Source organism: Chenopodium album, chromosome 4, assembly GCF_948465745.1.
Source record: "Chenopodium album chromosome 4, dcCheAlbu1.1, whole genome shotgun sequence".
Classification (NCBI taxonomy): Eukaryota; Viridiplantae; Streptophyta; class Magnoliopsida; order Caryophyllales; family Amaranthaceae; genus Chenopodium; species Chenopodium album.
In genome coordinates this window covers 63843566-63851300 of record NC_137837.1, presented here as the reverse complement: position 1 = coordinate 63851300, position 7735 = coordinate 63843566, and the positions used below count along the sequence as shown (strand labels likewise).

The 7735-nt window shown below is 39.4% G+C and overlaps 1 non-coding gene across 1 annotated transcript; it reads left to right on the top strand.

Moving 5' to 3' along the window:
- The first annotated feature begins 1346 nt into the window (after positions 1-1346).
- Positions 1347-1453, top strand: LOC145629784 (small nucleolar RNA R71). The gene has a single exon (XR_014111926.1). It is a non-coding gene; the product is annotated as a small nucleolar RNA R71 (small nucleolar RNA).
- The last annotated feature ends 6282 nt before the right edge of the window (positions 1454-7735 follow it).

The window sequence follows — 7735 nt, the reverse complement described above, 5'->3', positions numbered from 1 at the left end:
TATTTAATTTAGCACATATAGATGATGGCATGACACTGACACTAGCACCCAGATCACATAAAGCTTTATCAATAAAAACATTCCCAATGTGACAAGGGATAGAAAAACTACCGGGATCCTTTAATTTAGGAGGTGATTTATTTTGCAAATAAGCGCTACACTCCTCTGTGAAAGCTACAGTTTCTACTTCATTAAAGGCCCTTTTCCTAGTCAGAATGTCTTTCATGAATTTAGCATAAGCAGGTACTTGAGTGATTAAATCAGTGAAAGGAACTGTTACCTGCAGGTTTTTCACAACCTCTAAAAACTTACCGAATTGTTTATCAAGCTTACTCTTCAATTGTCTATTAGGGAATGGAAGCTTGATAACTGGGCTCTGCATAACTCCTCCCTTATCCTGCAATTTACCCTGCACAGAAACATTAGTAGGGTTAGTATCTTTTTGTAGCCCTGCAGGGCTAGCAGGATTACCGTTTGGTATAGAGGAATCTAGATCAGGAACTGGTCCATCTTCCTGTGGCATAGGAGGTCCATCATAATGTGAACCACTCCTTAGAGTGATTGCAGTAGCATGATCTGTAGGATGGATAGGTTGTGACGGTAGAGCTCCCTGCTGACGGGATTGTAGGGTAGATGAAAGTTGTGCAATTTGATTGTCCATGATTTTATTATGGGCTAGAATAGAATCAATTTGCGCATCCCTACTCTCCATGTGCTTTTGCATATTAGCTAGCATCGCTCTAATTTCTGTCATGGCAGGGTCGGAAGATGATGAGGGTGATGCTTGGCTTTTCTGGCCGGCATTAGGATGATAATATTTTTGCTGTGGTGGGGGTTGCTGTTGTGGTTGTTGTGGAGGTGGAGGGTTTTGTACATTGGTACTCCGGTATGAAAGATAAGGATGGTTTTTATAACCGGCATTGTAGGAATTGGAATAGGGGTTATTTTGCCTATAGGTTTGGAAGGCATTAACTTGTTCCATAGAGCTCCTACAATCTTGCTCCCAATGACCTAAAATTCCACAATTTTCACAAAAAACTTCATGGTTAGCTACAGCAGAAACATTAGCTACAGAGTTAGGAGCAGCAGTAAGATTATCTAATTTTTGGCAAATAGATGTTAATTGAGCTTGCAAAAAGGATACGGAATCGACATTGTGTTTTCCCTTATTTGCAAACCACCTCGGATTCCCATATTGGGAATTGTGTATTGTCATGTCTTCGATAACCTGTCCTGCATCATCCACATTTAAATTCATAAACCTCCCACTAGCTGCCGAATCTAGTACTGATCTAGAAGAATTTCCAAGTCCATTATAGAATGCTTGGATCAATTGCCATTGTGCTAGATTGTGGTGGGGGCACTCTCTCTGTAGATCCTTGAACCTCTCCCAAGCCTCATATAATGTTTCGTCGGCCTCTTGAGCGAAGTTCTGAATAGCACTTCTTAGTACCGTTGTTCTCTCTGCAGGATAATATTTATTATAGAAATTCAAAGCAAGAGTTTCACAGTCAGTAATACCAAGTGCAATTCTATTCAAACCATTAAACCATAATTTTGCTTTGCCACATAATGAAAAGGGAAAGAAAATCTCCCTGATTTGGTCCTGCGTAACCCCGGCTTGTCTAATGGTGTTACAATATTGGCAGAAATCTGCGATGTGAAGATTAGGATCTTCACCCTTAGCTCCGCTGAACTGCTTCCTCTCTATCATAGTGATAAATTGGGGCTTGATCTCAAATTGAACTCCATCTAGAGCCGGAGTAGGAGTAAGGTGCGGGAAGTCTGCGAGCTTCGGTTGCGAATAATCACTGAGTTTCTTCTGGGCCGTCATCTCTGATTCTGAATCCGAAAGAATATCTGTATCACTAGAATCAGGGGGAGAATCTCTTCGATCGTTGTCCTCCTCAGAACCCGCCAGAATTTGTCTATAGAGTCTCCTTTGCCTATGAAAAGAACGCTCGATCTCAGGATCAAAAGGGATATCACCTGATCTAGAACACCTAGGCATAAACAAAGAACTAGAGACAAATATGAGATTTGCCTCAAAGAACTAATGTTCTCTGAGGCAAAAAGGGGGATAATCTAGACTACAAAAATATAATCAGAAAATAAAAATAAAACCGTTTCCCCGGCAACGGCACCAAATTTTGACAGGGTAAAGTCGTATCCCCTAATCAAAAATAATTACCTAAATCACTAACTACAGTAGATAGGGAAGTAGGGTCGAACTCCACAGGGAAACAGGTCTTTTTAATTCTAATCAATTATTATACTCTAAATTATCTAAGTAACCAATATTTTTGGGTAAGAATTCTATACTACGATGAATAAGTTTAGGGAGAAAAGAATCAATAATAAGGAAACCTAGGGTCACAGGTTCACCAATAATTAATATTCCGGGATAGAACGAAGTAATTAATAATTAACAATGCATAGATAACATGATTAACAGGCTCTCGCAATTTATTAACCAACATAGATCTAACAGGCTCTCGCAATTTATTAGACCTAAGTTCCTATTAAAAATAGCCTTTAATATTAAATCAACATCTGCTCGATTCATCAATTCAATATTGCTAAACATTCACAATCAAATTACATTTGCTCGATTCATAATCTAATTGCAAAGAATTAAAACAATTCAATAAGAAATTACCATGCAATATCAACAATCAATATCAACAAACTATCCCTTCATATTGATTATGGATCCCCATAAACCCTAGAAATTAAACTACTCACACATAATCATAATTAAACCAAACAAATGAATAAATAAGAACATGAACAAGAAAACAATTAAAATAGCTGAAACTAAAAAGGGAAGAAATTGTACCAAACTAAATCTGGAATTAATGAAGGAATTAAGAACAAGAGTTAGAGAGAATTTAAGAGAGAGAAAAATACTAAGTAGAGAGAGAAAGTCTAAGAGAAAGAAGGTCCGTAATTAATCCGTACAAAACTTATATATCCTTCTCCTAAAACAAGAATTAACTAAACTTAATCAGACACTAGGAAAAACACGCGCCCGATCGGGCGAAGGGGCGCCCGATCGGGCCCGCCTTTTTTTCTACGCCCAATCTAAAGTGCCGCGCCCGATCGAGCCTACGCTCACCCGATCGGGCGCGCCTTTCCTTGATAGCCTTCATGCGCGCAGCCGCCCGATCGGGCGTATGCTTGCCCGATCGGGCCCGGTCTTCATCTTCAAGGCTTGGACTTCGATTGGGCTAGATTTCTCGGCCCAATCCATATTTCCTCTCGGGTCTCGAATACATGGTCCAATTGCCTCGTGATCCAAATAACCGAACCCTTAATCACCGGCTCGATGGCTCTAACCGGCCTTGGGCTCCAAAAGTGGTCGTGTTCTTCCAATGCTCGTAGTCGCTTCATAAAAATCCCGGGAAAGTGTTCCAAAGGTGCAATTCCCTGCAAAACTTAACCAAAACTACGAAAACACTAGAAAACACATATTAGTAATAAAAGTGGCCCTAAAGGGCCAAAAATACTATTAATTATGACCAAGGGACGGGGGTAAAATACTATATAAAATGGACATATCAGTTCCGAACCATATGGAGTTAGTAATCTCATGGATTATGAATGGGGTGTAACCTTCACGGGTCAATCGTTGTTGCCTATCGTTGTCCCTTATTCGTGGTTGCCTTTTATGATCCGTGAACGGTTTACAAGTTCCTTAAAAACTTGTTGGCGGCTCCCTACTTTGCTTTGACCCTAATCGTATTATGTCAATTCCTACTTCCTAAGAGTGCCAAGCATATTCACAACATGCTTTAACGTAGGCGCACTTCGAACGACGCCTACAGTAACGATTTTTCTTCTCTTAATCTTAGTTATTTATTTTATTCCTTTGATCATGTCTTGTTTTATTACTTTGATTAGTTTAAATTTTATTATGTGTGAGTAGTTCTATTTCTAGGGTTTATGGGGATCCATAAATAATATGAAGTGGTAATTTATTGTTGTTGATTGTCAATGCTAGATTAATTTCCTATTGATTGATTTGATGTTCTGTGACTAGATTTGCGCAAATCTTTTATGCATGATTTTAACAATATTGATTCGAGATTCGACGGATGAGATTTGATGTTTAGGTCTAGTTTCAATAGGCAGGTTAATTTATAAATGGTTGAGTCGAGATTCGAAAGATGAGATTTGATACCGGTAAATTAATTGTGTGATTGTAATACGTAGCGAAAGCCCTTTATGATCTGATTAATGTATGCATTGATGATTGATTATTATTGTTTACCCTGGAATATTATTTATTGGTAAACCTATGCCCTAGATCCTTTTATTCATTGTTTTCTCCTTTTTCTTAATCCTCGTAGTTTAGTTTCATATCCAAATTTACATATTGGTTACCTTATAATTTAGATTACTTTAATTAATTAGGAATAGAAAGACTCGTTTCTCTGTGGATTCGACCCTACTTCCCTATCTACATTAGTTAGAGGATTTAGGAATTACTTTTGATTAGGGGATACAACTTTACCCTGTCAAAATTTAGCGCCGTTGCCGGGGAAACGGTTTTATTTTTAGTTCTGATTATTTTTGTAGTCTAGGTTATTTCCCTTTTGTCTTAGAGAACGTTAGTTCTTTGAGGCAGGTGTCATATTTGCTTTTAGTTTTTTTTTGTTTATGCCCATGTGTTCCAGATCAGGTTACATCCCATTCGATCCTGAGATCGAACGATCCTTCCATAGATAGAAGAATTTCTACAAGCAAATTCTAGCGAATTCTGGTGATAATAATAATCACCGAGATCCTCCAGCTGATTCTAGTGATTCAGAGGTATCATCAGATCCAGAATCAGAGATGACGGCTCCAAAGAAGCTTAAAGATTACTAACAACCAAAGCTTACAGATTTTCCACATCTCACTCCCACTCCGGCTCTTGATGGGGTACAATTTGAAATTAAACCCCAATTTATAACGATGATAGAGAAGAAGCAATTTAGTGGGGCTAAGGGTGAAGACCCGAACCTTCACATTGCAGACTATTGTCAGTATTGTAATACCATCAGGCAAGTCGGGGTCACACAAGACCAAATCAGGGAGATTCTTTTTCCTTTCTCTTTAACTGGAAAAGCCAAATTGTGGTTTAATGGTTTAAATAGAACTGCACTTGGTATAATTGACTGGGAAACTGTTGTTTTGAATTTTTATAACAAGTATTATCCCGCAGAGAGAACAGCCGTGCTACGGAGTGCAATTCAAAACTTTGCCCAAGAAGCCGATGAAACTTTATATGAGGCTTGGAGAGTTTCAAGGACCTACAAAGAAAATGCCCCCACCATAATTTGGCACAATGGCAGTTAATCCAAGCTTTTTACAATGGCATTGGAAATTCATCTAGAATAATCTTAGATTCTGCAGCTAGTGGGAGGTTTATGAATCTTAATGTTGATGATGCAGGTTAGGTTATTGAAGATATGGCGATACATAATTCCCAATATGGAAATCCTAGAGGCTTTGCTAACAAGGGGAAGCATAGTGTTGACTCCGTATCCTTTTTGCAAGCTCAATTAACCTCTATCTGCCAGAAATTAGATAATCTTAGCACTGCTAATGTAGCTAATGTTTCTGCAATTAATAATAATGCTAATGAGGCTTTCTGTGAAAATTGTGGAATTTTAGGTCATTGGGAGCAAGATTGCAGGAGTTCCGTGGAGCAAGTTAATGCCTTTCAAGCTTATATGCAGAATAACCCATACTCCAACACCTACAATCCTAGGTGCCGGAATCATTCGTACCTTTCCTACCGGAGTACTAATGTTCAAAATCCACCACCACAAGAACCACAGGCGCCATAACAACAACAGCAGAAATATTACCATCCCAATGCTGGCCAGAAGAACCAACCACAACAACCCTCCTCATCTTCCGACCCCGCTTTGGTAGAAATTAGAGCGATGCTGGATAATATGCAGAAGCACATGGAGAGTAGAGATGCACAAATTGATTCTATTCTAGCACACAATAAAATTGTTGATAATCAAATTGCGCAGCTTTCCGCTACTCTACAAGCCCGCCAAAAGGGAGCTCTGCCAGTACAGCCGACCAGGCCTACGGATCAAGCCTATGCAATTAATCTACGGAGTGGTTCAAACTATGAAGGGCCCCCTATGCCCAGAGATGATGAACCTGTTTTAATACATAATGCTAATCTTGATTCCGTTAAACCTGACAATGTAGCCATTAGCCCTACAGGGCTAAAGCATAGCACTAATATATCTAATTCTACATTGCAGGGTACGACTCCAGGGAAGGTGGCCACTCCATATCAGAGCAATAATGCTACAAAGACTGTTATCAAACTTCCATTCCCCAATCGTCACTTGAAGACAAACTTGGACAAGCAGTTTGGTAAGTTTCTGGAGATGGTAAAAGATCTAAAGGTAATAGTTCCCTTCACTGAATTAATCACACAGATTCCTACATATGAAAAATTTATGAAGAAAATATTGACAAGAAAAAGGTCTATTAGTGAGGTAGAGACAGTAGCTTTCACTGCAGAGTGTAGTGCCGTACTTCAAAATAAATCTCCACCTAAATTAAAAGATCCGGGTAGCTTTTCTATCCCTTGTCATATTGGCAATCTAATGATTGATAATGCATTGTGTGATTTGGGCGCTAGCGTTAGTGTTATGCCATTATCTGTGTGTTCCAAGTTAAATATGGGTAAATTAAAAACTACTAATATTACTCTACAAATGGCCGATCGTTCTTTCAAATACCCCTTAGGTGTTTTAGAGGATGATCCTGTTAGAGTAGGTAAATTTATATACCTGTTGATTTTGTTGTTCTTGATATGTCTAAGAATATGCAAACCCCAATCATTTTGGGCAGACCATTCCTTAACACTGCAGGAGCAATTATAGATGTAAGAAGTGGCAAATAAACTCTATCAGTAGGGGACGATAAAATTATTTTTAATCTTAATAATACCCCTAAAAGCCCCATGACAGAGGAGAAGTGCTTTAGTGTTAATGTGGTTCAAAGTTATTCTAACAAGCCCCAAGCTCTTGTAAAAGATCCCTTGGAGGCGGTATCTTGTGTTGCATCCCTTTCAGATGAGATGGACAAATGGTAGAAAGAAGTTGATGCGATAGAAAGATCCCTCTACAGTGTCGGTCTTGGTTTTGAGGACGAAAATGTGGAATCAATCAAGCAAGTTGTGGAAATTGAGCCTACGGTGAGTATTCCGCCAGATCGAGTTGCAAGTGCTAAATGCAGTAACAGTTTGAAGCTACCCTCGATCGAAGAGGGATTTTTAGTGCGTAGCATTGAAGAGCCCCCAATCCAAGTCAAGGAGGATCCACCAGGTAAGGTGAATTGGCGTCCCACAGGGTATGTCAGGAAGCCGCGTCGTGGCCTACACACCGCTCGACCGGGTGAGAAACCACCCGACCAAGCGTTAGGCCAAGGTTCCTAGTTCTTGCACTTGGTAAGAAGGTCGTGCGGGACCTAGATAAACCAGCACTTAGCGGGAGGCAACTCGTATTTTAATGATTTTTAGACTAGTATTTCTTTCTTTTTCTTATGAGAGGAGAGAAGAGGGAATTTAATGAGTTTTATGAGTTTTATACAGGTTTGAAGGAAAAGAGTTAGCCAAAAATTGAAGAAAAGAAGAAAGTAAAAAATTCATCAAATTAGCCTCGGGCCCGACCAGGCGAAGCTCGCCCGACCGGGCGCGAGAGCAAGTGTTGAA